This window comes from Nycticebus coucang, chromosome 5, assembly GCF_027406575.1.
Source record: "Nycticebus coucang isolate mNycCou1 chromosome 5, mNycCou1.pri, whole genome shotgun sequence".
Lineage (NCBI taxonomy): Eukaryota > Metazoa > Chordata > Mammalia > Primates > Lorisidae > Nycticebus > Nycticebus coucang.
The window spans coordinates 725,783-748,385 of record NC_069784.1 but is presented as its reverse complement, the minus strand read 5'-3'; positions in this window follow the sequence as shown (position 1 = coordinate 748,385).

Sequence of the window (22,603 nt, the reverse complement as noted above, 5' to 3'; positions counted from 1 at the left end):
CAGGCACGTGGTTTGCCAGAGACTCAGGTGACTCAGCTGGACCCTGTGTACCACCTCCTCTGCCTCCTCTGTTCATTCCTCAGAAGGGAGCCCCAGGTCGGCGGGTTTGCCCTGGCTACGTGAGCTGAATTTGTGAGAGCCTCAACAACCATCACCTTAAAAACAATCTTATTAGGATTATGAGCTCTCAGGTTAACCAGACATCAAAAAGCCTCTAGTCCCCCAGCCTCCAGGCTGTACCCTTGGTCTGTGGGTCCATAGATCTGTGCTGATGTCCAGCCCTGGCTGCTGCTAAACGATGGTTGTTCCTCCACTAGCATGGACTCCGGACCCACTTCCTCAGCTTGGCAGTCAGCTCCGCTGGTGCTAGGGGGATGCCTCTGGGCAAGGCACTTCCTGTGCCTAAAGTGGAGGTGACTACCTTTATTTCATAGGATCAATGAGCTGATATCTGTATGCAATTAGTGCAGCATCTGGAACATAACAAGCACTATATAAATGTTGGTTAAATAAAACAAAAAATTACGTTGGTGCTGTGTGCATGCCTGTCATTGCAGTTGCTCTGGAGGCTAAGACCACTGAGCCTAGGAGTTCAAAGCCAGTCTGGGCAAATATAGCGAGATCCCATCTCCGATTAACAAACAAATAAATAAAACTGTTGTATTTATTACAACTGTTGTAAATTATTTGCTGATTTATTTAGTGTTGTCTGATTTTCCCTGGTCTATAAGGGAAAGCCTGTCTGCCTTGTGGCAGTGACAGAGGATCTGCCACAGGGTTGGTGGACACTGCTGTTCAGGGCAGGCTCCTGCCACACCCTGCTCAGAGCCTGCTTCAGCTCCCTACTGCTCATGGCACTAACTGAGTTTCTCAGCTGAGCATCAGGGCCTCAGTGACAGCCACGCTCCCTCTCTCTAGTCTTTGCACACTCAGCAAGGGCCATGTCGCCCCCGATGGGGCAAACTTTGGTTCTTGGAGTCTGGGGGGAAATCTCACCCTTTTTATGAACAAAGCAGGCAAACAAGTCTATGGTACCCAACAGAGACACAATGTATCTGGGGTATTAAGATTTTGTTGGGGGGTGATTGAGAAGAATGTCTAAAAACATTCCTGGAGGAGGAAGCAATGAAAAGAAGTTTCAGAAAGATGGATGCAACCCGACTTCCTTGAGAGAAGGAGCTCATAGCATGAGGGGTGAGGAGGAGCTTTGTCTTTCTTGCCTTTGGTCCTCAGCTTTCTCAGAAGTAAAATGAAGGGAACTTGCTGTAGCCTCCACAGCCCTCTCAACTCTGCCAGTTGATGCTGCCGTGACTAGGGGCTCAGAGCTTGTGCTCTCTCACTGTGCAGCTCGGGGCCCACAGGCCATATCTGCCTTTTTTTTTGAGACAGAGCCTCAAGCTATTGCCCTGGGTAGAGTGCTGTGGCATCACAGCTCACAGCAACCTCCAACTCCTGGGCTCAAGCAATTCTCCTGCTTCTGCCTCCCAAGTAGCTGGGACTACAGGTGCCCACCACAATGCCCAGCTCTTTTTTTGGTTGCAGCCTCATTGTTGTTTGGCGGGCCCAGGCTGGATTTGAACCCACCAGCTCAGGTGTATGTGGCTGGTGCCCCAGCTGCTTGAGCCACAGGCACCGAGCCCATATCCGCCTTTTTACTCCCTTCTGCACACCTATCTTCTCCCCACCTTTTTGAGGCCTTACCTCCTGGAGGGAAGCCTCCTCTAGCAACCTCCCTCCTGCAATCCAGATGGTGCTGAGCGGGTGTGTGAGCTCAGGTCCAGTCATGTGGGGTCCTCAGAGTTTCTGCAGGTGGGGTTTCCAGCCAGCCCCTAGCACCATGCCTGGTGTGAAACACATGCTTAAATTTCTGACTTTCCACAGCCCCTTCCGCAGCATCCAGAGCTCTTTGGACAGAGAAGGTCTGTCGGCGTTTGGATTTCTCCAGAAGCAAACTGCAGAAGAGAAACAGAGTATAGTTGTGTATTTGGGAAGTAACCCCCCAAATTCTGGTAGGTGAAAAGCAAGGTTGAGAAGGAGCAGATGCCAGGAAAGATCATGTTACCAAGCAAGTCACAACTGCAGCCAACTGTAGCTTAATCCTGCTAGAGAATTCCGGGAGCCAGTGTGGTTACCTCACGAAAGAGGATGACGCTGGGGTGCTCGGACACCAAGTCTCATCTGACAAGTGCCTGAAAGCCACCTCCAGGAGGCTTTCAACCCCTGGTACTTCAACCTGCAGCAGATGAGGAGGGCACGGGGGTCACAGACATCCAGGGAATGCCTGGAGGCAAAGCGACCCAGGTGCTGGCAGTTACTCTTCAGACTGGAGACCACAGAAGCAGCAAATAACTCATTGGACAGAGAGGGACAGTCAAGGCCAAGGGACACAGGGAAGTGCCTGCAGGATCCACTACAGGGTAGAGGTGAGGATTGAGGAAGAAAGAACTGCTGGGCAGCTCTCCTTTCTCCCCTCCCCAGGCCGTAAACACAGTCGTTCCACACAGATGAAGCCCTGTCCAGCGTCTGTGACACACTCTGCGTTCTTACTCTTATTAGACTCTCCCTTTCTCCTTTGCATCCTGTCAGTCCTGAGTGATGCCCTTGACGAGCACCAACAGCCCCCTGGAGGGGCTCCCAGGACAGGTACAAGGGCTGGTGGCAGGGTGTTACTGCTCTCGCCTCCATGTGCAGAGGAAGGCGTCAGGATACCAAGACCTTAAACACTCTTCAATCAGAAACAGAATGGATTAGAAGGTAAGTGCAGAACTCCTTTCCAGCTGCAGGATATGCTGCTGCCGAGGTACTGTGGTCGCTATGTCACGGGCCCTACTCATTCAGCCCCTTCCAAACTGAGCCATCCCAGCCCCTGGGGCCCCTAGTGCAGCTCTATAATGGCAGGTTTGGAGGCAAGGAAACCAGTCAGCCTTCGCAAATGCCCTCTGACATGCCATCCCACCCTCAATTGGGAAAGAAAGTCTCATGCTTTGGATTGGCTCTTCCATTCACCTCCTGCAAGGCTGTGGCCAAGCCCTTTGCCTCCAGATCCTTACATCTTATCCATGAAATGGTTTATCCATGAGATAAGGTAGGGATATTTTGTCAGACTGTAAGGTGCTATAGAAACATCATCATTGCTGTAGGTAATGACTCTTAACTCCTGCCCTTGCTGGGGTGGGGGTGGGGGGTGGACGCCATGCACCTGTGTCCCCCCTACCCCCCACATTTCACTGTAGCCCGGCAGGTGCCACGTTCCCCATCCCCATGGCTAGCAAGAGTGCCTCTGACTGTGCTCCTGAGTGCCAACTGGCTCGTCTTCCAGGGCTCTGCTTTGGGGCAACACTGCTTCCAGAAATTCTTCCCTGATGCCACCCTCTGCAGTGTCAGGATGATGTCCCACCTCCAGGAACCATAACTCCCCTTTGCATGGGACTCTTTCCATCTCCGCAACCAAAACCGTGAACCCCTGCAGAGCAGCGATCCTTGTTTCTTGAGCTCAGTCAGTGCCTGTTGGGCGAGGGGATGGATAAGGAGCACTAGGTGTCTGTGTCCACAACCTGCACAGATGCGGCCCAGGAACAATGCCAGGGCGCTGGACTTGGAAGGGGGGCTGGGTGACTCTTCCCGCCTCATGTTAGTATTGGGGGAGATAGTTGTAGCAGCAGCATCAGGAGGATGACCCTTACCCTGGGCCCGCCAGGTGAAGCATTCACTTTCACAATGCCTAGAGCGCTTGTCCCAAGAGTTGTCAGATTCTAGACCCCAGTGACTTGCAGTTTCCACCCGAGAACATGGCACTTGCTGATTTATTGCTGACTGGCCTCCCTTTGCCTGTCACAGTTTCCTCCAGTGAGAAGCTGTGTCTCCCTGCTAGCTGAGTGGATTTTCAGTAGCAACTTAGCAATCACAGGGAGTGTCTATTGTTTTCACTGCTGTGGCTTGATTAGACATTAGTGTTTGCTCAGCCTGAGTGTTCCAGGCACTGCATGTGAATCACAGCACTTCAGAATTGAAAGAGGCCTTACACGTACGGGCTTTGGAGCTTGAGGCCTAAGTCCAAATCTTGGAGTCCAAACCTTGGTTCTTTTTTTTTTTTTTTTTGAGACAGAGCCTCAAGCTGTTGCCCTAGGTAGAATGCTGTGGCATCGTAGCTCACAGCAACCTCAAAATCCTGGGCTCAAGTGAGTCTCCTGTCTCTGCCTCCCAAGTAGCTGGGACTACAGGTGCCCATCACAACGCCCAGCTATTTTTTGGTTGCAGCCGTTATTGTTGTTTGGTGGGCCAGGGCTGGACTCGAACCCGCCAACTTACGTGTACGTGGCTGGCGCCTTAGCTGCTTGAGCCACAGGTGCCGAGCCCAAACCTTGGTTCTTAAAAAAAAAAAAAAAAAGAAGGGGGCAGTGCCTGTGGCTCAAAGGAGTAGGGCGCTGGCCTCATACGCCGGAGATGGTGGGTTCAAACCCAGCCCCAGCGATAAACTGAAAAAAAAAAAAAAAAAATTGGGTCCTTGGACAAAATTTAGTTGGTTTTTTGTTTGTTTGTTTTTTAGTGTGTGGGTGTTGGTTTTTTTTGAGACATAGTCTCACTCTGTCACCCCGGGTAGAGTGCCGTGGCGTCAGCCTAGCTCACACAACATCAAATTCCTGGACTCAAGTGATCTTCCTGCCTCAGCCTCCGGAGTACCTGGGACTACAGGTGCCCACCATCCCAACTGGCTACGTTTTCTGTTTTTAGTAGAGCCTTGCTCAGGCTCATCTCGAACTCCTGAGTTCAACTGATCCTCCTGCCTCAGCCTCTCCAAGTGGTGGGATTACAGGTGTGAACCACTGTGCCTGCCCACCAAACCTTAGTGTTTTAATCTCTCAAATGGGGATGATAATATTTATCAGTATTTTTCTGAGTATTCAATAGCATAAACATTCTTTAATTAGGAACGTCATCAGTATACATTATAGTATCTTGGATATAAGAAGACTGAGTGACTGTTTTATACCTCTCTTCATTGTGCGGATCAGCAACGTCAGGCCCAGAAAAGTAAAAAGCTCTAATCATTAGTCTGAGTCAGGTGTGGTGGCTCACACCTGTAATCCTAGCACTTTGGGAGCAGTGCTTGAGCCCAGGAGCTTGAGGTTTCTGTGAGTTATGATGTCACACACTCTAGCCTGTCTAGCCTGGGCAACAGAGTGAGACCCTGTTCCCCACCAAAAAAAAAAAAAAAGGAAAGGAAGGAAGAAAAAAAGAAAAAAATTACTAATTTTTAAAACAGAGTTTGAGACTTGGTGTCTTGATTTCAAGTCCAAAACTATTTTTTTGTTCACATCGTAGATTTATAAAAATCTCTTAACTACCTACCAAGGAAGTGATTTTTTTTCCAGGTCATAGCAGATCTCTCAGTTGGTGAATCTCCAAGTAAAGAACAGCAAATATTTTATAAAGAAATGCACAGTTCTCTATGAGACCAGCTTTCAACCTCCAGGCAAAGCCAGCTCCCCTCAACACTCTGCCACCAAGGCTAGGCTGGCCCATGAATGGCATTTAAAATTCAGGCCAATGGATGAAATTGTGCAAAGGCATTTACTTCCCGACTGTGAACTCCCTGAGCACCCTCTCACTCAGCGCTGGCCTCTTTCTGGGCCTGTCGTCAAGGATTTGTGCTTCCACTTGAGGGCAGCAGCCTCCTCGCTAGACGTCTTACTCTCAGTCTTTCCTGCTGATTGACACCAGAATGCTTCCTAGAAACACTAAGCTTATCCTGTCACTCCTCTGCTCAAAAACTCTCAACGGCTTCTAATTTTATAGGATGAAGTATAGATGTTTTTAACACAGAGAAAATATGGGAGCATTTTAAAATGCATCCATATATCTGGTTGGGTCATATATGCGTTCGTTTGCAAAGGGGCTACCCTAGCAAAGCATCACCAGTGTTGACTTAAACAACAGAAATACGTGTTCTCAGTTCTGGAGTCTGGAAGTCCAGTGCCGAGGGATTGGCAGGACAGTTTCTTCTGAAGGGTTTTCCCATTGGCTCTCAGGTGGCGTCTTCTCAGGGAATCCTGTGTTTGTGTCCACGTTTTCTCTCTCTCTCTCTCTCTCTCTCTCTTTTTCCTTCCTCCCTCCCTCCTCCCTCTTTCTTCTTTCTTTCTCTCTTTCTTTCTTGATGGGATCTTGCTATATTGCCCCAGGTAGCCTCTAATTCCCAGGCTCATGAGATCCTCCTCCCTCAGCTTCCTGGGTAGCTGGGATACAGGGTCATATCACCACATCTGCTAATTTATTATAAATTTTTGTTTAGAGACAGAGGTTTCATTTTGTTGCCCAGTCTAGTCTTGAACGCCTAGCCTCAAGCCTCCCAAGTGGCTAGGATTATGTGTGGAAGTCACCATGCCCAGCCTAATTTTCTCTTCTTATAAAGACACCTGTCAGATTGCATTAGGGCTGACCCTAACACCCTCATTTAACTTACCTTTTTAAAGACTATCTCCAGGTGGCGCCTGTAGCTCACCAGCTAAGGCATCAGCCACATACACCAGAGCTGGAGGGTTTGAATCCAGCCTGGGCCCACCAAACAACAATAACAACTACAACCAAAAAATAGCCAGGCGTTGTGGTGGGCACCTGTAGTCCCAGCTACTTGGGAGGCTGAGGCAAGAGAATTTGAGGTTGCTGTGAGCAGTGATGCTACAGCACTCTACCCAGAGTGATAGCTTGAGGCTCTGTCTCAAAAAATAAAATAAAAATAAAGATTATCTCCAAATACAGTCACATTCTGAAGTGCTGGGGATTAGGGCTCCAACATATGAACTGGGGGGAGGGAGGGATGCAATTTAGCCAGTAACACTATGTATCCATCAAATATGTTTTATTTATTTATTTATTTTTAATTTTATTTTTTGCAGTTTTTAACTGGGGCCGGGTTTGAACCCACCACCTCCAGTATATGGGGCTAATGGCCTACTCCTTGAGCCACAGGCACCGCCCATCAAATATGTTTTAAAACTATAAGTTTAAAGTATATTACATTTGTATTACAAGTGAAATTATTTGATTAACTTTTATACTTCAGAGGCAAATTCTCTTTGAAGAAAAGACCAAGAATTTGGTATTCCTAGATGCCTAACAGGCTTGAGATGGGCACTGAGAAAGGCCATGATGCTGTGGGCAAGTCTCAGCATGTCCAGGACTGTGTTCTCAATGGGAGCAGGCATTCCATCTTACTCAGCTGTCTGCCCCAAGCCTGGCAGGAACTCAGTCCACATGGGGTTCAGGATGCCATGAAGCCAGGTGCCCCGAGGCCCTGCTCCTTCCCTGCCCTTGTTAGGGCCACTGAGCGCACTGCTCGCCCAGCAGGCCTCTCAGGCTACATCTTAGCTCCTCTCACCTTCAATGCCCTTCTCCTCGAATTCCCACATATTCATGTGTCTGACTCGTATGATGCAGATAAACCCGCCCTCCCGGGCTCTGCCATGTACAGTATATCATTTAGTGGATGCCAGGATGTATTTTAAAGGTCAGGTTTTCTGTCTCTCTCTCTAGATATTAAATTCCTTGAGGGCATGAAAAATGTTTCCTCATGCAGCAGGGACTGAGTAAGCATTGGAGAGATAAATGTGTCTGCAAATCCACGCTGTGGTGGGAGCGAGTTGCCATAACCCCGTCTTTCCCCAGACTCCAGAACAGCCACACACACAGCCTGGCTCTAAGCCAGACAGAGGCAGAGGTCGCTTCATGGTACAACCCCACAATCACATCCACCCCATGGAGGGCCCAGATAAAAGAACATCTGAGCACCCCCTCCTTCCAGTTCTCAGCTCACTGCCACCTGACGCTTCGCCCACTTCTCAGCCCAGGCCACAGGCTGTGCCCAATAGGAGCCATTTGGAAAATGGACAAGGTGATGCTTACCCAGAGGGAAAAGGGAGCATGTTTAGGTATAAAGTATGAAGGTGACTGGAAAACAAAGTTATTAACCATCATTCCCAGGCATGATACTAGGAGGGTCTTACTACACTATAGAAGAGGCTGTGTTGTCCGAATTTTCTTCAAAGAGCATGTTTGACTTGTTTAATTGAAAATAAAGATACATGTTATAAATAGAATAACACCCCACCGTAACACGCTAAGAGGGTATCCACAAAATTCATCATAACATGTGAGGCCTTGAGGTTGTCTGATTACAGAGACAAGCAGGAAAGGAGCAGCCCTGGTGGGTTTGGGCTCAGAGTGCCGCCTGGACCTGCGTCTGTCCCTTTGGCTGCTGTGGGCCCTTCCTGTTGGTGACTGTCCCTCTATTTTAAGTATTCATGGAAGTGATTCTGGGACCGTGGCCAGTTTTCAGACACCAAGAACAGGTCACAGCATCTTCCACCTGGCTGGGTCACAGGCCAGCAGCTCGCCCTAGAAGCCTGCATCTCTGCTAACTGAGCTCTCTGGTGGACTTTCTCTGTTCTGAAATTCCAAAAGGATTTGTTGCCACCTGTGGGTTTTTCACAGGAAGAAGCTGGGGCACATATTAATTTACTGAATTATATCCAAAAAAGGCCTAAATAGTGTCTTTGAAGCATCCAAGTTTGCCAGACTTCAGGGATCATCCTTCCCATATACACATCATTTTTTTAATTGATTAACGATGACAATGAGGAAGGAAAAAGAGGACGAATGTTTACTGAGCACGACCACCTGTGAGGCACCCGGCTGCGTACCCATCCCCTGATCTTGGGAGCAACTCCTGTAATTTTTATCTCCATTTGGGGAAAAGACAAAGTAAATGAGAGTTAAAAAAAAATAGGCAAAGCACCTCAGTGTGTTTCTAACGTACACAAGGACAGAGAATAAAATCTGGGTGTGTTGGCCTCCCACAGCTGTATGTCACATGCACACAGGTACTTCTTAGAAAACCCAACACACAGAACTGTGAAGAAACTACATTGAAAAATCAAGTCTTGATTCCTAGCTGCTAAAAGGTATTAGCTTCAAATGGTCTGTTTTATGGAGATCATACCTTTAAGGTTTGGGATTTCTTTTCTACTACACATAGAGTGTTGAGATTTGCAGGCAGTTTATGTGTCTCCACTAGATTTCCTGTCACAGTTGGTCACCGAGGGGCAGACAATTTCTTATAGAAATCAGCTTTGGCACTGGAGCTCGTGTACATTCTCAGCACCACATACCTCAAAGGAAAAAGCATTGGTGAAAAACAGACACTCATAATCATAGTGAATAGCCAAACTGTGATTCACAGCCTATAAAATAAGGACAATTTGGGCAGTGCCTGCTCAAAGGAGTAGGGCGCCGGCCCCATATGCCAGAGGTGGCGGGTTCAAGCCCAGCCCCGGCCAAAAACTGCAAAAAAAAATAATAATAAAATAAAATAAGGACAATTTTCCAAGGGTTGTCCCCAGGGCACTCTTAAAGACTCTACATACATCATATGTCACATAAAAGTCTAGGGCGTTGTTAAATGAATCCAAAGTTAATAATCTACCCATAATATGTATTAAACAGTTCAATAACTATTTTGGTTTCATTTTAGAATTTTAGAGGTGTTTTTAAAAGTGATTTAAATTAACCACAACTCTGAAAACTGGCTATTCCATTACCAAGCAGGTTGATCAAGGGAATACTATAGATGTATCGTATCTGAATATCCTCACGCTTTTGGAAATATATTTGGCAGGATGATCGGGGAGACAAGAGCAAGTACACAAGATGAATGTTGATAATTATCACGGAGACCAGCTGTGCCTGGGGTCCCACTCCGTGCTGCACACCGACCTGCCCTGTGTCACTTCACCCTCACTACACACTTGGACAGAAGGCAGTGTTCTTGGGCGGCACCTGTGGCTCAGTGAGTAGGGCGCCGGCCCCATATACTGAGGGTGGTGGGTTCAAATCCAGCCCCGGCTGAACTGCAACAAAAAAATAGCTGGGCGTTGTGGTGGGCGCCTGTAGTCACAGCTGCTCGGGAGGCTGAGGCAAGAGAATCACATAAGCCCAAGAGCTGGAGGTTGCTGTGAGCCGTGTGATGCCACGGCACTCTACCGAGGGCAGTAAAGTGAGACTCTGTCTCTACAAAAAAAAAAAAGACGGCAATGTTCTTACAATTATTTTAAAATGAACAACTGAGGTTCAGAGAAGTCAAGCGACTTGATTAAGGATGAACAGTTGGGAAACAGAAAGGGAAGGAAGAAGGCCAGGCAGCTGACCAGAACACTTGCCCCCCAGACAGTCATGAGTCTCGTCTTCACTGCACCGTGGAAGGCCCCCATGGAAGGCACCGTTCTCAGGCAATGCGTGAGCTCAGTCACTCGTCCTGACAACAGTCCTGTGAGGTGGGTTGTATTATTATCCTCATCTCACAGTTGAGGAGAAGGCCCATTGAAGCCAGGGTATACTGGCTGACCACTGTCTGTCCATCTGCACAATGCTCATTGCCAATTGAAAGAAACCAGGAGAAGGTCTCCAGTGTTGGGCCACGGTGCCCAAGTTTACTTGGAAAAGGACTGTGATCTATTCCCCAGATATGAAAAAGTGTGAATTTGATTGAGATAACCAATGTGCTAGATGGTAGAATCAGGACCCCAAAATATGTCTGTGCTCTGCAATTAAAAGACATAACTGTGGGAAAACTAAACAAAGTGCTAAACAGGCAGGAAAAGCCGGCTGCAAAGACAGGCCGACGTGGGGCCAAGCAGGATGTTAACAACATATGGGAAGAAGTTGTGAAGGGTTAACTGGCCAGAGCGTGATCTGAGTAACAGATAACAGCAGCGCAATCCCTAGACACCACCTCAACCTTGCACATGCACACAAGCACACACATCATTTGGAAATTAAAAATAAGAATGCTCTCTGAGAGTAAAACAATAAAACAAGTACTAGATTAGAGCACACAGACAGAAAATGTTCCTGGAAGGAGAAGCTCAGCCATCAGCAGGATAGTTGGTCAACAGTCAGAACAAAAATCGGGGCAAGTGCAGTGCAACAGGAAAGAGTCCAGGTGTCTGGACGCCTGCTTCCTGTGACGAGTTCATCTCAGTTCCAGAGCTGGGCACAGCAGATCGGCTGGAGATCAGCACTGCATTGGTGGAACACTCCAGTCTTTAGCAGAAATTTAGGACACACCACCTTCAGAAGAGAGGTGTGTGAATATTTCTGGGCTCTGGAGTTGGGTATCAGAGGGAGCAAGAGGGTTGGCTGAGACACAGTGAGAAGAGTTTAAAAGCTATTGTGATTCTCAGGCAACATGATCTTCTATGTAAAAACTGCAACAAATCTATGGAAAAAGTATTGAACTAGTAAGTACATTCAGTGAGGTCACAGGATATAAAATTAATACACAAAATCCAGTAGTATTTCTAGAAATTCTCAATGAACAATTTGAAAATAAATTAATCCCATACCTAATAGCATCAAAAGAACAAAATACTTAGGAATAAATTTGACGAGAGAAGCGCAAACCTGTACCAAACATGGCTGAAATAAATTGAAGAGGCTTTAATAAAAGGGAAGACATGCAACATCCGTGGGTTGGAAGATTCAACATTGTTAAGACAGCTGTTTCTCAAAGCTGATGTAGAGATTCAACATAATATCTATTAAAATCCCAGCAGGCTTCTTTGTCTAATGGACAAGCTGTCAGTGTATACAGAAGTGCAAAGACTCGAGAATAACAAAATAATTTTGGAAAAGAAATACAAAGTTGGAAGACTTCACCTGATTCTCAAACTTACTACAACACCACAATAATCAGGAAAGCGTTATAAGGATATAACAACGCGTTTTTACACAAATAAAAGGGAATAGGGAGTCCAGTGATAGACCTTCACATTTTTGGTCAATTCATTTTCCATAAAGGTGCCAAGTAATCCAATGAGGAAGGGACGGTCCTTTCAACAGAAGGTGTGGGGACAACTGAACAGCACATACAGAAGGGGAAACTCAGTCCTCGCCTTACACCACACACAACTTTGTAGAAAGCAAGCAAAATCTTTGCCACCTTGGACTAGGCAGATTCCTTATGGGTGACACAAAAACCCAAACACAATCAACCAACAAATGTGACTTCGCAAAAATTAAAACTTCTGCTTTTCAAAATACACCATTAAGAAAATGAAAAATACAGTATTTGCAAAACATGTATCTGATAAAGGACTTTCATCCAGAATATATTAAAAAAAAAAACATTAAAATTCAGCAATAAGGAAACAAAAAAAACCAATAAGAAATGAGCAAAATATTTGCATAATTGCTTCACCAAAGACGAACATAGCAAGTAACCACATGAAAAGATGCTTCAGGTATCGGGAAAATACAGATGAAAACCTAAGTGCACACCACCACACACCTACTGGGATGGCTGAGACCAGAACAATGATGAAGTGCAGGTCAGGGTCGCAGAGACGCTCGCGCTGCTAGTGGGAATGCAAATTGGTACAGCCACTTTGGAACTTTTAAAAAAGTTAAACATACACTTAACATTCAACTTAGTAACTCAACTCCTTGGTTGAGATAAGTGGGTGCACACACAGACACTGTGTCCACGTGTCCACAGCAGTACCGCACTGCAAGAATGGCCCCCAAATTACAAACAAGGTCCATCCACAAGGAGTCAGTAAACAAAAACCTGTGTATCTGCAGGGTAAAATATTCATAGTAAAAGAATGATAAGATACTTGATCTGAGCCGAAAGGCTGAGAAGTGATAAAAGAAGTATAAGAAATGGGAGGAATGCACTACAAATTGCAGGAATTTGTTTATCTGAAAAATTTAGAAAAGGAAAAACAGCAGAGACTAAGAGAGGATGACTGCTGAGGGTGGGGGCCAGATGGACAGCAGAGGGTGTGAGATAACTTTCTGTGATGATTTATAGTCTTCCAAAACTCAGTTGTGATGATGGTTGCATATTTGTATAAATTTACTAAAATTCAACAAATTTCACACTTAAAGTTTGTAAATTTTATGGTGTCTAAATTAAACTTCCATAAAGATGTTTAAAAAAAAAGTAAGACAGAAAGCTGCTGTGTCTTCATGGCACCTCCTTTCTCTTTGACACACCTCTGAGTAACTCTGGGGCAGAATTCTCCTGGAGGTCTTCTCCTCGCACTCATGGACGGCCTCACAGGACACCCAGAGTGGACGCATCAGAAGCAGCAGCAGCACTTGGGGAGGGTCCTCCTGGTCCTGGTGGGGGTTAGAAGGAGAAAGTCAAAAGACGTCCCAAAGACGCCACCAGGATGGGTGCACCTCAGACAGAGGAGGTCACAAGGAGACAGCATGAATCTTCTTCAGTTAAAAGGGGGTCGGAGAATGGCTGAGCCACGAGAGAGAACCGTCATGCAGAGAACAGAGGGAGGGGCATGGTAGACACCGTTTTTTTTAAATCTGTGCTCGTTTCACTTTTTATTATTATTTTTGTAGGGACATCTTGCTGCGTTGCCCAGGTTGGTCTTTACTGGCCTCCAGGGATCCTCTCACCTCAGCCTTCCAAAGTACTGTGATTACAGGCATGAGCCATAGTATGTGGCCTGCCTAGCCCCTTTGAAGCCCTTTTTTTTGTAGAGACAGAGTCTCACTTTATGGCCCTCGGTAGAGTGCCGTGGCCTCACACAGCTCACAGCAACCTCCAACTCCTGGGCGTAAGCAATTATCTTGCCTCAGCCTCCCGAGTAGCTGGGACTACAGGCGCCCGCCACAACGCCCAGCTATTTTTTTTTTTTTTTGGTTGCAGTTTGGCCGGGGCTGGGTTTGAACCCACCACCCTCGGTATATGGGGCCGGCGCCCTACGGACTGAGCCACAGGCGCCGCCCCCCTTTGAAGCCCTTTATTCCATCTTTACCCAGCTTAAATTTTAGGGTCAGTTGATCACTCTGAATGTCCTTGACCACCTTAATTTTGTCATCCTGATTGGAAAAATTATAATCCCAACTTTCCACCTACACCAGCTGTTCTCAACCTCGTTGGGGGTCCAACGACCCTTTCACAGGGGTCACCTAAATACATCTTGCATATTAGGTATTTACATTATTATTCATAACAGTAGCAAAATTACAGTTATGAAGTAGCAACAAAAATAATTTTATGGTTGGGGGTCACCACAACATCAGGAACTGTATTAAAAGGTTGCAGCATTAGGAAGGTTGAGAACCACTGACCTACACTATTTGTGCACCCAGCAAACACACAGACACACACCACATGGTCCCGTCTCACTTGGAACTTGTCCCTGGGAACTCAAGTTAAACACCCTCCACTCACTCTCTTGTGCTGCCAAAGGAGAGTTCCCGTCTACTCTTTTCTCCATCGTTCTTGCTCTCATCTGGGGCCTATCCTTCCTTCCTCTCTGATCAAACTGGAGAATAAGAAAAGAACTTCCACTGACTCTTACCACGTCCACGTGCCCTGCAGGGGCACCACCTCCCAGGATGGAGGCGACCTCCGTGCAGCCCCCCGCCCCCACCTGTGCAGCAGCCCCACCCCTCTGGGCCATCAGTCCTCTCTCTATCCCACATCACCAGTTTTCCCTCTAATGCAGTGGTTCTCAGCCTTCCTAATGCCACAGGAAGGCATTTCATTGTTAAAAGGGGTTGCAACCCACAGGTTGAGAACCACTGTTGTGATGGCTTATTTCCGTCAGTACACAAACGTGCTGTCATTTCAGTCATCTCTTAAACAAACAAAGTCTCCTCTTGATTCCACTTCTGTCATTGGTTACCACCTTATTTCTCCATGACCCCTGTAGCCAAACAGCTGTCTACACCAGCTGCCTCTCCTGCTGTTCTGCTCAAAGTGCTGCGGTGTCAGCACAGCTCACAGCAACCTCAAACGCCTGGGCACAAGCGATCCTCCTGCCTTAGCCTTTGAAATGCTGGGATTACAGGGGTGAGCCACCACTCCTGGCCTGTTCTCTCTTAAATTCTTTCCAATCTTGGTTTTGTGACATCACTGAGTATTTTCAAAGGTAACAACAACAACAACAAAAAAAACCTAAAGCCTTGTCTTAAAGAAAAAAGACTAAGACAGCTCTAAGTAATGGAAGATGTGGGGTCAGGGGAACCTGAATTATTACTCAGTTACTCAACTGGACTGAGTAACTTTGTCATAAGAATTCCTTGGGCAGTTCCTGTGGCTCAATGGGTAGGGCACCAGCCCTGTATACTGAGGGTGGCAGGTTCGAACCTGGCCCCAGCCAAACTGCAACAACAACAAAAAAATAGCCAGGCATTCTGGCAGACACTTGTAATCCCAGCTACTTGGGAGGCTAAGGCAAGAGAATCGCCTAAGCCCAGGAGTTGGAGGTTGCTGTGAGCTGTGACGCCATGGCACTCTATCAAGGGCAATAAAGTGAGACTCTGTCTCTTAAAAAAAAAGAATTCCTTATGTATTTTATCTTCTTTCCATTCCATTTGGACCATTCTGACTTTCCATGTATTTTCCTTCCCTACTCTGGAATCTACTGTTGCCCAGCTGCTTAAAGCAGGCTTTTAGAATGAAGTACATTAGACTGAACATTAGACTCATCCACAAGCCACCTGGGAGACTGAGAGGACCACAAAGGCCCACAGTGAGTGAGCGAGCCCTCCTTTCTCCTTCCTCATCTCTAAAGTCAACGTGAAGCCTCAGAAACTCTCACCCAACCAGAAATAATTTGAAGAGTCTGAGAAAGAATTGCCCCCAAATAATATCTCTCTATTCAAAGATGAATGTAGTTGCCATTTGTGATAATTTGGCATTTTTATAAGCGGGAGGGAAATGTATGTATCATCCTTAGGCAGCAGAGAGTCTCACTGCCATGCCTTGCCCTGCCTGCTGGGGTCTCAGCAAGGGGAAGAATGGTGACCTCCCTCTGCAGCTGTGGCCTCAGCTCCGTCAGTGGCAAGGAAGTGCCTGGCTGAGATCCCCAGGTGAGGTGGGCACGTGACAGTTGTCCCAGACCGTTGGTGAATGTAGGAAACCTCACTGGCTGGCGCAGATCAGTGTTTGGCAAAATGCAAGTAACAACCCATTAGTGAATCATGAAATTAATTTGTTAGGGTGACCAATTTAAAAAAAATGAAATAGAATAAACATTACACACTCAGAATAACATAGTTTGTGAGACTTTGGTTTCAGGTGTGAAGAGGTCTGTCCTGGTTCATAAAATTAAAACATTTTGAATTAAAGCCACCAGTCTAGATCCACTCCTAAGGTAATAACCAGGGTGGCAGAATGCGCTAATCCAACTTCAAGAACATTGAGGAAACTTCCACATCATTTTCCACATGTCACTAGGCAGGAAACAAAAGAAATCGGGTGCTTTAGACAGAGGCTTCCGTGCACAGTGCCAGGAAGAGCTTGTGGTTTGTCTCTAAGTTATCATAGAGGCTTTACCTTTGACAAACCACGTTCACAAACTTGATTTGAATTTGTTGTTCTTCCCTGGTAGCAGGTTGTACAGAGGGGGCATTATCTATGGCGGGTCTCAGTGATAGGTCCAGGAGCCCAGCCAACAGCTGGGAGGAAGGGTCTTGCCTACAGTCACAGGGAAAGAGCTGGCAAGGGTGAAAAGCTACATGTAGGCTCCAGCCAAGTTAAAGTGGGGTTCAGGGCAGAACCCAGTTTTAGGAGGGAGAATGGGAAGGACAGGCAGGACCGAGGCCAAAGCCCAGGAAGTGAACAAGGCCCACTGTCAGGCACCCTGGGCTCCAGGCTCCCACCCCTGGGTTCTGAAGCAGCAGCAGAGTACATATGGATGGGGGACTCGCGCTCGCAAAGGCAAGACGAGGCCAGAGAGGGAGTGGAAAGTTAGACCAGCAGGAGGAGTGCTGCCGGATAAAACAGAGGATGGGGACTTAACTTTGGATTTCAGATGAACAGTGGAAATGTCTTAGTGTATGTCCCAGGCAACATTGGGAGCCTGTTTATGACCTCCCCCAAAGCTACAGTTTATCTGAAATTTAAATTTAACTAAGTGTCCTGTATTTTTATTTACTAAATCTGACAGCCCTTCCTGCGGGTGTGATGGAATGTCCTGGGACGCTTGGCAGAACAAGGTCATAAAGGTCTTGTCTGCCTTAGTTGGCAGATAATGGGGAGCTGTGGAAGTTTTAAAGTAGAGGAACGATAAAGGCAGGTTTGCATTTTAGAGTCATCATTGTAGAAGCCCTGGGGAGAACAAAACCTAGTTTAGAAGGACAGGAACTGAGAAACCAGAAAGCTATAAGAATAGCCCAGCCTTGAGAAGTGAACACAACTCCGTCCACCTCACAATCCCACCTTAACATTAGCAAGACTTCCAGGCACACTCAGGCTGGAGAGACCAGACTATGATTTCAAGAGCTATTCTTTGTTTCAAGGAATAAAGAAGTTCTAGGCTCGGCACCTGTAGCATAGTGGTTATGGCGCTGGCCACATGCACCGGGGCTGGCGGGTTTGTACCTGGCCTGGGCCAGCTGGACAACAATGACAACTGCAACAAAAAATGGCCGGGTGTTGTGGTGGGCACCTGTAGTCCCAGATGCTTGGGAGACTGAAGCAAGAGAATAGCTTGAGCCCAGGAGTTTGAGGTTGCTGTGAGCTGTGATGCCACGGCATTCTACTAAGGGCGACATAGTGAGACTGTCTCAAAAAAAAAATAGTTTTAGGGGAGGATGGAATATGTACAGAGAGTGCCAAAAAATGTATACACATGTTGAGAAAGGAAAAAAACATATTAAATTGTACTGCTCAACTCACGTTTGATTTCTACAATTACAAGAGCTACAAGATACAAGGTTAGAAACGTTACTGGCATACATTATTACAATTTTAATAATGTTTTCCTGTCTTAAAAGGTATATACTTATGAAACAAATATCACCCTGATACCCAAACCAGGAAAAGACCCAACTAAAAAGGAGAACTTCAGACCAAATATAGATGCAAAATTTCTCAATAAAATCTTAGCCAATAGATTACAACTACACATTAAAAAGATTATATATCACGATCAAGTAGTTTTCATCACAGGGATGCAAGGCTGGTTTAGCATATGCAAGTCCATAAACATAATTCACCATATCAACAGAAGCAAAAACAAAGACCATATGATCCTGTCAATAGATGCAGAAAAAGCATTTGATAAAATTCAACATCTTCTTCTAATTAGAACATTTAAGAATTTAGGCATAGTTGGCACATTTCTTAAACCGATTGAAGCAATCTATGACAAACCCACAGTTAATATTATTCTGATTGGCGTAAAACTGAAAGCTTTTCCACTTAGAACTGGAACCAGACAAGGTTGTCCTCTGTCACCACTACTATTCAACATTGTACTGGAAGTTCTAGCCAATACAATTAGGCAGGAAAAGGAAATAAAGGGCATCCAAATGGGGTCAGAGGAGGTCAAACTCTCGCTCTTTGCTGATGATACGATCTTATACTTGGAGAACCCTAAAGACTCAAGCATAAGACTCCTGGAAGTGATTAAAAAATACAGTAATGTCTCAGAATATAAAATCAATGTCCACAAATCAGTAGCTTTTGTATATGCTAATAACAGCCAAGATGAGAAGCTAATCAAGGACCCAGTACCCTTCACAGGAGCTTCAAAAAAAAATGAAATACCTAGGAATATTCCTAACAAAAGAGGTGAAAGAAAATTCTGAAACCCTATGAAAAGAAATAGCAGGAGATATTAACAAATGGAAGAACATACCATGTTTATGGCTAGGAAGAATAAATATTGTTAAAATGCCTGTACTTCCCAAAGCAATCCACAGATTCAATGCAGTCCCCATTAAAATACCAACATCATACTTTGAAAATTTGAAAAAAATAGTTCTTCACGGCCAGGTGCAGTAGCTCACTCCTGTAATCCTAGCACTCTGGGAGGCTGAGGCCAGGTGGATTGCCTGAGCTGAGGAGTTTGAGACCAGCCTCAGCAAAAACAAAACCCTGTCACTAAAAAATAGCCAGGCATTGTGGCAGGTGCCTGTAGTCCCAGCTACTCAGGAGGCTGAGGCAAGAGAATCATTTGAGCCCAAGAGTTTGAGGTTGCTGTGAGTTATGATGCCACAGCATTCTACTGAGGGTGACAAAGTGAGACTCTGTCTCACACACACACAAAAAAAGTTCTTCGATTTGTATGGAACCAGAAAAAAAACCCATATAGCCAATGTAATTCTTTTTTTTTTTTTTTTTTTTTGTAGAGACAGAGTCTCACTTTATGGCCCTCAGTAGAGTGCCGTGGCCTCACACAGCTCACAGCAACCTCCAATTCCTGGGCTTAAGCGATTCTCCTGCCTCAGCCTCCCGAGTAGCTGGGAATACAGGCACCCGCCACAACGCCCGGCTATTTTTTGGTTGCAGTTTGGCCGGGGCCGGGTTTGAACCCGCCACCCTCAGTATATGGGGCCGGCGCCCTACCGACTGAGCCACAGGCGCCGCCCAGCCAATGTAATTCTTAATAATAAAACAAAGCTGGGACCTTCATTCTACCAGACTTTAGACTATATTGCAAGTCCATAGTGATCGAAACAGCATGGTATAGGCACAATAATAGAGACATAGACATTTGGAACTGAATAGAAATGATGAGATGAAAAAACATTTTACAGCCACTTGATCTTTGATTTCTCAAACAAAAGCACTGGGGAAAAAGCGCCATTTAGTAAATGGTGCTGGGAGAACTGATAACCACATGAAAAGACTGAATCTGGACCTGCACCTTTCGTCACTTACAAAAATTGATTCAAGATTTGAGGCATAAAACAATAAAAATCTTAGAAGAAAGTGTGGGAAAAATTCTTGGAAGATATCAGCCTGGGAAAAGATTTTATGAAGAAGATTTCCATGTCAATTGCGACAACAAAAGTAAATAATTGGGACTTAATTAAACTGAATAGCTTCTGTGCAGCTAAGGAAACAACAACCAAAGCAAATAGACAACCTTCAGAATGGGAAAAGATATTTGCATATTACAAATTGGACAATGGCTTGATAACTAGAATCTACAGAGAACTCAATCAACAAAAAAAGAGTTAACAATCCCATCTATCACTGGACAAGGGACAGGAATAGAACCTTCTCTAAGGAAGGCAGACAAATGGCTAACAAACATATGAAAAAATGCTCATTGTTCCTAATCATCAGAGAGTGGCATCAAAACCATCCTGAGATATCATCTAATCCCATTAAGATTAGCCCACGTCACAATGTCTCAAAGCTGCAGATGCTGGTGTGGATGTGGAGAGAAGGGAACACTTTTACACTGCTGGTGGGACTGCAAACTAATATAGCTTCTTTGGAAAGAAGTATGGAGAAGCCTCAAAGAACTCAAATTAGATCTCTCATTTGACCTCATGATCCCACTACGAGCCATCTACTCAGAAGGAAAAAAAAATCATTTTATCATAAGGACATTTGCACTAGATTGTTTTTCACAGTTCAATTTACAATTGCCAAGTTGTGGAAACAACCTAAATGCTCATCAACTCAGGAATGGATTAACAAATCGTGGTATATCACAATTACCATGGTATACCATATATACCATGGGATACAATTCAGCCTTAAATAAAATGGTAGCTTCATGTCTTTTGTAACATCCTGGATGGAGCTGAAACACATTCTTCTTAGTAAAGTATCACAAGAATGGAAAAGTAATTATCCAACTTACTCACTACTAATGTGAAGCCAGGAGACGATCTAATACCACAAAGGAGAAAAACTCATTTCACTTCAAGTTGGGGGGAGAGATAATGAGGAAGGAGGAAGGGGAGATGGGTAGGGTGCTCTTAAAAAAATAATTAAAAAAATTTTTTAAATTGGTCCTTTTGGGGCATACTCTGTGTGTATGTGTGTGAGTATAAAATATATATTCTGTCTTGACCAAACCCTGTGTCGATCGCACACTTCTTGAAGAAGCTGGAAAGATCTGCATATATGTGAATATCAATCTTCTAGCAGACTAAGCTCGACATCTCACCCAGCACTGCATCTTCAGGAGGTCATCAATAAACATTTGTTGACGGAAGAACTGTTAGGTTATGAGTTCCTTAAGGGCAAAGTCTTTATCTTCCTAATATTTGCTTCTTTAGACCTGACCCAGGGCTGGGAATAAGTTTCTCAGAAAATAGTACATGATTAAAGCAGTTTAATTAATTAACAACCAGGTGCTGCTGCTGCTGCTGCTGCTTCTTTTTTTTTTTTGTAGAGACAGAGTCTCACTTTGTCACCCTCGGTAGAGTGCTGTGGCATCTCACCTCACAGCAACCTCCAACTCCCGGGCTTAGGTGATTCTCTTGCCTCCACCTCCCAAGTAGCTGGGACTACAGGCGCCTGCCACAATGCTTGGTTACTTTTTTGTTGCAGTTTGGCGGGGCCAGGTTTGAACCTGCCACCCTCGGTATATGGGGCCGGCACCCTACCCACTGAGCCACAGGCGCCACCCAACCAGGTGCTTCTTATTAAGTACATTTCTCCAACATGACTTCAAAGGACAATGTGGCATATTCTTCAAATGAATGTAAAAGACTAAATTTTATACTAAATTCAGAAAATTGTTTTTAAAATCTGAAGAATTATACGGATTAGATGGAGTTTTAAAGATAATATTCCTCACTTACGTGACAATGCCAGGTTTGGGGGGCATTTTCCTAAACTATTGGATACGCTTTGTAATTGTGTGGATATTAATAGATCCAGCTCTTGATTAGCTACATCTCAGGTGGTACAAAGTGCTCTTCATTGTTCACCAGCTTAAGTTTAGTTGCCTGTATCTGTCTTTTCCAAGGCTGAAGTGTGACCTTCTTGAGGGCTGGACCTATTTTGACTTATTTCACAGACACAGAACTTTCAAGAACAGTAAATCTATGGGAGTTTCAGGAGTGGTGAGCCAAAAGGGAAAAAATAATTCTGGAAACTATGTGAGGTAAATAAAAATGCAATTAAAAGAAGTATTAGCCTTTCGCCTGGAGCCGCCGTCTTCCATTAATTCACCAGAAGGACCTGAACACCCAGGAGAGGGAAGAGGCGGCCAGGATGTGTCATCCAGGCCTTCAGGAAACTTGGAGTTATTCCTTTGCCCCTGTATACGTGTGGATCTATAAGAAGGTAATGTGTAGCCATCACGGGAGTGGGCATTGTTCAAACAGGCCCTGCTAACATCACCACAGCAAAACAGGGAGAGTCCACAGAGCCCCCAGCACACTGCTGGCATGGTTGTAAGCAAACAAGTTAAGGGCAAGATTCTTGCCAAGAGGATTAATGTTCATATTGAGCATATTAAGCACTCTAAGAGCCGAGATAGCTTCCTGAAAGTCGTGGAGGAAAATGATGAGAAAGGGAAGAGAGGCAAAGAGAAGGCACCTGAGTTCAACTGACAGTCTTCCGGCCCCACCCAGAGGTGCACTCTGTGAGAACCAGCGGAGAGAAGCCTGGGCTGCCGGAAACTGTGCCCTGTCAATTCATGGCATAATAGGTGTAAAAAATAAAAGGCCATCGTAAAAAAGAATTATTATAGGCAAACTTTATGTTGATTTTGTTCCATGTATCATGCTAGATGCTATATGTTATTTTTTTGAATTTTGATTAAATTTCAATCCGAAAAACTCTTTTTTGAGCTGGGTGTTATTATGCTCATGTTTG